Here is a 9019-nt window from a genome sequence, read left to right as displayed (position 1 = left end):
ATATCAGAAATTATTTTTTTTTAAACATTTATTTAGTGTGTGTGTGTGTGTGTGTGTGTGTGTGTGTGTGGCCAGCTCAGCCCACCAGGGGGCGCGGCGGGCTGGCATGTGGTGCTGGAGGATTGAACTGCGGTCCCTGTGCTTTGCCAAGCTTGTTCCAAGTAGGTGCTTTAGACCACTGAGCCATCTCTCCAGCCCCAAGTTGGTAGTTTCTTAATTTGCAAAGATAATAAGAGTTCGTGTTTGAGTGTTAGGTGCTGCATGTGAAGTAATCCAGTTAATCTATATGAACAACCTATGATGTTGACTCTTTTTTCCATTTCACAAATGGAGAAGTGAAGCTTGCTCCTAACCACATAAGATTGGAAATGTGAGAGTATAGTGGTGCTTGGAATCCCAGCCAGAACTGGTGGTCTGTGCCCATAATCCCAGCACTCTGGAACATTGAGGCAGGATTGTAAGCTTGAGTCTAACCTGGGCCACTTTGCAGTTTAGTGAGACCCAGTCTCAAATTAAAAAAAGGGCTTGGGATTTAGCTAAGTATCAAGGCCCTGTGTTCAATTTCCATTACCAACAGAGGGGCAGTTGTTGAACAGAATAAAAAATGGAATATGAGTTTTGGGGCTGCTGGTTTAAAAGTTTCTGCTGTTGATTGTTATTTTATATTGTGTTCTATGGGCATGTTAGGGACTTCGTAGACATTTGTTGTTGTAGGATTATTTTTTCTTCCTAAAAAAGCAGTAGGTACTCTTTGTAACATTCCTGTTCCCTTGGCTACAAGTGTGACATTTAGTTTAAACTGCTACAGACTCAGAATGAAGAGATTTCTGAAAACATTGATTAAATTAGCAAATAACCCTGTCAAATAAAAGAGGCGTGGTTGTACATGGCTGCATTCCCAGCACTCAGAATGAGAAGGAGGCAGGAAGATGATAAATTCAAGCTCAGCTTGGGCAGTTTTAGTGTTTTGATGCTTTTAATAGTGGTAGTTCTAATAGGAATCATTTGAGGTAAAGTTTTAATACAGGTGCCTTATTAGGGGTTTATAATGTGCTGACTGGTGTATTAATTACCTCATTTCTCTTTATAATAGTATGAATTAGATGTTTGTTGATAAAAGAAATAAGGTGTATGAGTGAAGTAACCTGCCAGGATCACACACATAAGTAGTAGAGTTGAAGTTGAAACTCATATTTGCTTTTCTTTGAAAATCTCATGCTGCTACTGCTTTTTTTAAACTAGCATTTTTTTTTGGGACAGGGTCTTGCAACATAGCACAGGCAATCCTTGAACTCATTATCCTGCATCCACCTCCCTTTTGCTAGGATTAGACATGGGCCATGATGCCTGATTTCATCCCCCTCCCCATATTATTACTCTAGTCGACAAGGCTTTTAAAAAAACTTTATTTTTTGACTTTTAGTGTATAGTTCAGTGTTACATTAAATGCTTTGGAAGGGAGACACAGAAGTAAGCCTAGTTCTTTCCCCAGAATAAATTAAGCACATGTGAATAAGAGTAGCATGTTTGATTTAGTCATTGGGTGAATACCAACTGTGTGGTGATACTGAACTGGTTTTGTTTGTTTGGCGTATAACAAAATCCTTTGTGGAGATTATTTGTTGACTGGTTAATTTGCACTGAACTACATCTCTGGTCCTTTTTTATTTTTGTTTTGACACAGGGTTTTGCTAAGTCACTAGATTTGCCCATACTGGGCCTGAGCTTGCTGTCTTGCCTCAGCCTCCTAGAGTGCTGGGATTGCAGGCACGTGGCACCATGCTTAGCTGATATTTTATTAAAGTCCATCTCTTTTATTGCAGTATTACAAATAAGCAAGATAATTACAGATGATGACTAGAATAATATGACAGAATAAAGAGTGAAGAGGCTACTATTCGGTATAATGTGGGCAGAGGATTTTTTTCTGAGGGTGTGATGATTTGAGATCTGAACGTTTAGAAGCCAGTAGCTTTAGCTAGGTGTGATGATGCACATCTGTAATCCCAGCACTCTTGAGGGCTGAGCAGTAAAGATTGCAAGTTTGAGCAATTTAGTATCTGTTTCTGAATAAAGGCGTAGGGTTGTAGCTCAGTATGAATTGACACCAAAACCAGCCAACCAACCAACCCCTGGGAGCTTCAAGAACAATTGGAAGCAGTGTTTTTAAAGATGAAGGTAGGGGGGCTGGTGAGATGGCTCAGTGGTCTAAAGCACCTACTTAGAACAAGCTTAGCAAATCACAGGGACTGCGGTTCAATCCCCAGCACCATATGCCAGCCAGCCCTGCCCCCTGGTGGGCTGAGCTGGCCATACACACACACATAAATAAATAAATAAATAAAAAATTAAAAAAAAAAAAGATGAAGGTAGGACAAACCTTGTCAAGTCTAAAGATACAGAGACTTGTGTATGGACAGGGAAAATGGAAAGAGGAGGACAAGATAAGAGATTTCAGAGTTAAGGGCCTTGTTAGGGGATAATCTCAGTTTCTTTGGGTTGCTGTTGTGAAATGTATCAAGTAACCAACAGATTGGACTTCTGGTACAGAGTGGACACCTTCTTGCTGATCCTGCTTAACCCTTTACGATATAATTACTTTCCCAAACACTGCACTTCCTAATACCAGAATTTAGAATTTGTATTTTGGAGGGATACCAATATTTAGCTTATACAAGGTGGCCAGATAGTTGGAAGGGTTTCTGACAGCTAGAATGGTTAGAATGTCTTGGAGGAAGTGAGATTTTGAGGTAGAAAGTTAGGATAGAAATAGAGTTGTAGCTTTCTGCTGGTGGACACCACGGAGGAAGCATCATCAGGCTCTCTTCCGACTGCCGTCATGTCTAAGTCAGAGTCTCCCAAGGAGCCCGAACAGCTACGGAAGCTCTTCATCGGAAGGCTGAGCTTTGAAACAACTGATGAGAGTCTGAGGAGCCATTTTGAGCAATGGGGAACACTCACAGACTGCGTGGTAATGAGAGACCCGAACACCAAGCGTTCTAGGGGTTTTGGGTTTGTCATTTATGCCACTGTGGAGGAGGTGGATGCAGCCATGAATGCAAGGCCACACAAAGTGGACGGAAGAGTTGTGGAACCAAAGAGAGCTGTCTCAAGAGAAGATTCTCAAAGACCAGGTGCCCACTTAACGGTGAAGAAGATCTTTGTTGGTGGCATTAAAGAAGATACTGAAGAACATCACCTACGAGATTATTTTGAACAATATGGAAAAATCGAAGTGATTGAAATTATGACTGACCGAGGCAGTGGAAAAAAGAGAGGCTTTGCTTTTGTAACCTTTGATGACCATGACTCTGTGGATAAGATTGTCATTCAAAAATACCACACTGTGAACGGCCACAACTGTGAAGTGAGGAAAGCCCTGTCCAAGCAGGAGATGGCTAGTGCTTCATCTAGCCAAAGAGGTCGAAGTGGTTCTGGAAACTTTGGTGGTGGTCGTGGAGGAGGTTTTGGTGGCAATGACAGTTTCGGTCGCGGAGGAAACTTCAGTGGTCGAGGTGGCTTTGGTGGCAGCCGTGGTGGGGGTGGATATGGTGGCAATGGAGATGGCTACAATGGATTTGGTAATGATGGAAGCAGTTATGGAGGTGGTGGAAGCTGTAATAAATTTGGCAATTACAACAGTCAGTCTTCAAATTTTGGACCCATGAAGGGAGGAAACTTTGGAGGCAGAAGCTCTGGGCCCTATGGAGGTGGAGGCCAATATTTTACCAAACCACGAAATCAAGGTGGCTATGGTGGCTCCAGCAGCAGCAGTAGCTATGGCAGTGGCAGAAGGTTTTAAACACTTCCAGGAATCAAAGCTTAGCAGGAGAGGAGAGCCAGAGAAGTGACAGGGAAGCTACAGGTTACAACAGATTTGTGAACTCAGCCAAGCACAGTGGTGGCAGGGCCTAGCTGCTACAAAGAAGACATGTTTTAGACAATACTCATACGTATGGGCAAAAAACTCGAGGACTGTATTTGTGACTAATTGTATAACAGGTTATTTTAGTTTCTGTTCTGTGGAAAGTGTAAAGCATTCCAACAAGGGTTTTAATGTAGACCTTTTTTTGCACCCATGCTGTTGATTGCTAAATGTAATAGTCTGATCATGACGCTGAATAAATGTCTTTAAAAAAAAAAAAAAAGAAAGAAATAGAGTTGTAAGGCCATACATGAAGACTTCAGGATTTTGTGTGAATAAAGGTATAGACTTTAAATGAATACTAACCATATTCTACAAGTTAAGCAGCAACAGGCAGTTAGCAGTTAATTAGATGGGTAGAGTCTGGCTGAATAGTTTCAGTCCTTTTCCCTTTAGAGCAGAGGTGGTGAACCTACATGTTATTTATGTTTCTTTAAAGAGAAAAGATGTTGGGGCTGGAGAGATGGCTCAGTGGTCTAAAGCACCTACTTGGAACTAGCTAAGCCAAGCAGAGCACAGGGACCTCGGTTCAATCCCCCAGCACCACATGCCAGCCAGCCCCGCCCCCTGGTGGGCACACACATACACACATAAATAAATAAAATTTAAAAAAAAAAGAGAAAAGATGTTAATGTGTGAGGTTTTCTTTGTTTTTTTTCTAAATCTTAGTATTCCAGTTTAATAACAGTGTTGGATTTTTGTGATAAATAAGTGCATTTTAGGTTTGCCATCACTCCCCTAGAATGTGTAGACCTTAGAGCTCTGGTAGACTCTGGTGATTTGGGAGGTTTGAGAGAAGCCAAATGTACTGTTACCTTTTGTGGTACCTCTCTTTGCCTTACCACTTTGTTGTATGTGTAGGGGTGGTATTGGAGGTTGAACCCCAGAGGCTTGTCATGTTAGGCAAGCATTCCGCCACAGTTAATGCCTCTAGCCTTTTTTTTTTTTTTTTCCGGAGACAGGTTCGCTATGTAGTTCAGGCTGACCTTAGGCTCATTATGTAGCCCAGGCTGACCTTGAACTTTTGTGATTCTCCTGCCTCAGTCTCCCAAATGCTGGGATTATAAAGGCATGCACCACCATTCCCAGGCTCAGCCTTTTGAGATGAAGTCTTGCTGAGTTTCTCATGTTGACCTTGGATTTGTGATCTTTCTTCCTCACCTTCCGAATGTTTGGTTATAGGTATGTGCCGTCATGCCTGGCAATGTGAAATAATTTTACTGGGAGGTTAACATAAAATATATTAACATGTCTTATGTAGTTTACTTTGAGTTGTTAAAGCTGGCATTATATATTGCAAAACCCAAATCTCTTTTCTGGTCTTTCCTCCAATTTGTGGCTCATCTCATAACATTGTATTTCTTATAAATGAGTGTATGTATGTATGTATGTATGTATTGCTTTTTGAGACAGAGTTCTCCCATGCAGTTCAGTTCAGGCTTAAATTATAAGTTTAAGTAGTAACAGGCAGTTAGTTAATTAGATGGATAGGTTAAGGCATACCGGTGAGTTCGACCTTGAACTCACTTTGTAGTGATCGTAAAGGTATCAAACTCATAGTGATCCTCTGCCTCAGCCTCCTGAGTACTGGGATTTAGGCATGTGCCATCACACCCTACAATGGCTGGCTTATTTATTTATTTTATTTAGAGACTAAGTTTGATGATGTAGTTAAGGCTAGCCTTGAATTCACTTTGTTCCTCAGGCTGGCCTCACATTTGCAGCAGTTCTCCTGCCTCTGCCTCCCAAGTGGTGGGATCACAGGTGTATAACACTGCATTTGTCTGTCATGACATTTTTAAAAAAAATTTTTTATTTATTTTTATGTGTGTGTGTGTGTGTGTGTGTGTGGCCAGCTCAGCCCACCAGGGGGCGGGGCTGGCTGGCATGTGGTGCTGGGGATTGAACCGCGGTCCCTGTGCTTTGCTAAGCTTGTTCTAAATAAGTGCTGTAGACCACTGAGCCATCTCACCAGCCCGTCATGACATTTTAATACATAAGATTTTAATACCTGCCAAAGGTTGGGCAGAATAGTCTGAATAGAAATTTGACTCTGAAAAGATCCTTTCTTCTCCTTGTTACTGGAGACTGAACCCAGGACATGAACAATGAGATACATCTCCTGTTCTGCTCTTTTTTAATTTTTAAAATTAAAAATTTTGAGGCAGGACCCTGCTGTCACTAATTGCCAAGGTTGGGCTTGAATGTGCCATCCTTGTGCCTCAGCGTCCTCTGGCTCCACATGACCGCCTTTATAATGGTAGCTCAGAAATTGGTATTTGTGATTTCTATGAACAATGAGTTATAGAATTAATTAAAAATAGATTTTTTTTTCTCCGAATGCCTTCAGGGCAGGTTTGGCTGGCTGGAGTGTTGTGGGGATCGAACTACAGCCACCTGAGGCTGACAGCTTTGTGGAAGCAGCCACTTAAAGAACTGAGCTAGGGCCAGGCCCCCCTAAAAATAGAATTTAATAATTAAAGTTTTAAGTGGTTTGTTAGCATTTTTTAAGTATTGACCCAAGGTGCAAGACTTAACAGTATTTGCTAAAATGCAGGTACTATTTTATTTTTACATATATTATCATATTCCATCACTTTATCCTATGTAGGCAGTATTTAAGTGCTGCCTTTGATTTTTAAAAAGCTGAACGTTAGAAATGTTGAACTTGCCCAAGCTTGCTTAGGGTGTGATAGAGCCAGTTTGACCAGAACCCAGGTGCTTAACAAGGGACCCACAACCATTTTCCAAAGAATTGCTGAGTTAGGTTAGGAAGCTTAAGAAATGAAAGATTGATTTTTTTATTTATTTTTTTTTTTGGCGGAACCAGGGATTGAACTCAGGCCCTTGTGCTTGCCAGGGAAGCGCTTATTCCACTGAGCTATTTCCCTGGCCCCTGAAAGATTTATTTTTTATTTTTTATTTTTTTTGCGGAACTGGGGATTGAACTCAGGCCCTTGCGCTTGCCAGGGAAGTGCTTATTCTACTGAGCCATCTCTCCGGCCCCTAGATTTATTTTTTAAAGAAAACAAAGTGGTAAAAAAAAAAAAAAAAAAAAAAAAAAAATACAAAATTTCATTAAACAAAGTAATAGGAATTTGACAGAGGTTGTTGTTTGCATAATGTTATCTTCAAATTAGTTGTTTAAGTTACCAAATATAAACCTGCAAAATTGGTTTTAAAAAAAATTATAAGAAATTTAAAAAAAATTAAATTAAGCATGACTGTTCCTTTCAATAGGCCAGCAAAAAAATATGGCATGCTTTACAAATTTGCCCGTCATCCTTGTGCAGGGGCCATACTGATCTTCTCTGTATCGTTCAATTTTAGTATGTGTGCTGTGGAGTGAATCCCAGCACCTGAGAGGCTGAGGCAGGAAAGTCAGAACTGCACAGTGAGTTAAAGGTCAGCCTGAAATACAGATCACAAGAAGTGAAAGATTTTTGGGTAAATAGAAAGGGAAAGAGCAGACTCTTGCTAATTTTTTTGCCTCCCCTCTTGCAATTAAATTATTTGTTTGTAAAGAAATAGGGAGTGAACTTTACTTTTACTTCTTTTTTTTTTTTTATTTATTTATTAGAGAGAAAGAGAGAGAGAGAGAGTGTGTGGTGTGTGTGTGTGGCCAGCTCAGCCCACCAGGGGGCGGGGCTGGCTGGCATGTGGTGCTGGGGGATCGAACCGCGGTCCCGATGCTTTGCTAAGCTTGTTCTAAGTAGGTGCTTTAGACCACGGAGCCATCTATCCAGCCCTACTTTTACTTCTTGCTGCTTCTTTTAGTTCGGCCTTCCTCTTTGTATTGGTGGCAACTCTCATAGGCATATACTTGCCGCTTCAGTGATACTTGTTTTTATTAATGTCACTTTTCAGGGGAGGAAGTATGTTGTAATGTTTAATAATAGACTTGAGAGACTGCTTGGGTTTGAATTCCAATTCTGCTACTTATTGAGTAACCTTGATTTAGTTGCTTAAGTTCGTTGAACTTTATCTTATCTATAAGGTAGGGTTAAGACAGCATATAACTCAGGGTTGTTAGATGAAGTGTATGAATATGTATAATGTGTTTAGAATAGTAAATGACACCTAGTGTTATATATTGGCTGTTACCACTACAGTATTATTTGAGGACAGTTTTAGGTTGAAGCAGTAACTGATTAAGGTTAGGAATCAGGATCATTAATATACAGATTTGTATGAATGCTTCTTAGTGCATAGCAAGGTAAAGAAAAAAGGAGAAAAGTTAAATAAAAGTTTAGTTTTGATGAGTAATAGTTTACTTTCTGTGATTACTCACATATTGTACTATTCTTTTCTAATGTGATTTTTACATCCATTCAACAATTTGCTAGGTGTCTTTGTACCAAGTGCCTCAAAGTACAGTGGCATGTAATGTTTAAGTACAGAAACATCAATAGGCACTTGTAAATTGTGATTAAATATTGTGAAAGAAGCAGTGGTGCACACTTGTAATCCTAGCACCTGAGAGGCTGAGGCAGGAAAATCAGAGCTACACAGTGAATTAAAGGTCAGCCTGAACAAAACAGTGAAAGATGTAGGAGCACATAGGGACATCCAGTCCATGAATCCTTATTTAAGTGAGTTAGGTGGGCTTGTGTTTTTGTTTAGTAAGGTGGTACATCTACCCAGCAAGAAATTGTAACCCCTTCAGGATTACAGTTGAAAGAAGACTATATCTTAAAATCTAGGCATTGTATGCACAGAGGTTTTTTTACTTTTAAATTCCTCTAGAAAAATAAACATTGCATTGATCCTGAAATTCTTTTCCCCCATTTCCTCTCTCCCTTCCTCCCCCGCCTCTGTTTCCCAATATTCCTCCCTCTCTTCCCTCTTTTCCTTTCTCTTTTTTTCTGCTTCTCTTTCAGCAGTACTAGGAATTGAACCCAGGGCCTTTTCAGTGAACCATATCCCCTAGTCTTTTTTAAATTTGGAGACCTGATGTGTCAAAATTACCCAGGCAGGGCTTGAATTTATGATCTGTCTGCCTCTGCCTCCCATAGTACTCAGATTATAGGCTTATACCACCAAACTTCATAGGTATCAAAATTTAGGATAGAAAAACTGGTAGTGACTGTAAGG

General features: G+C 40.4%; 1 protein-coding gene and 1 non-coding gene across 3 annotated transcripts in view; one reads left to right on the top strand and one right to left on the bottom strand.

Annotated features, from left to right (window-relative positions):
* The window catches only part of Cdc42 (cell division cycle 42), a 43487-nt gene that overhangs the window by 16793 nt on the left and 17675 nt on the right, over window positions 1–9019 (top strand). The gene's annotated exons all lie outside the window — the stretch shown is intronic.
* On the bottom strand, window positions 7174–7279 carry LOC111818480. Its single transcript, XR_002822458.1, has one exon. It is a non-coding gene; the product is annotated as a U6 spliceosomal RNA (small nuclear RNA).

Source organism: Octodon degus, unplaced genomic scaffold (genome assembly GCF_000260255.1).
Source record: "Octodon degus isolate 3935 unplaced genomic scaffold, OctDeg1.0 scaffold00092, whole genome shotgun sequence".
Lineage (NCBI taxonomy): Eukaryota > Metazoa > Chordata > Mammalia > Rodentia > Octodontidae > Octodon > Octodon degus.
Note: the sequence above shows the minus strand (reverse complement) of the source record. Positions and strands in the feature narration are given on the sequence as shown.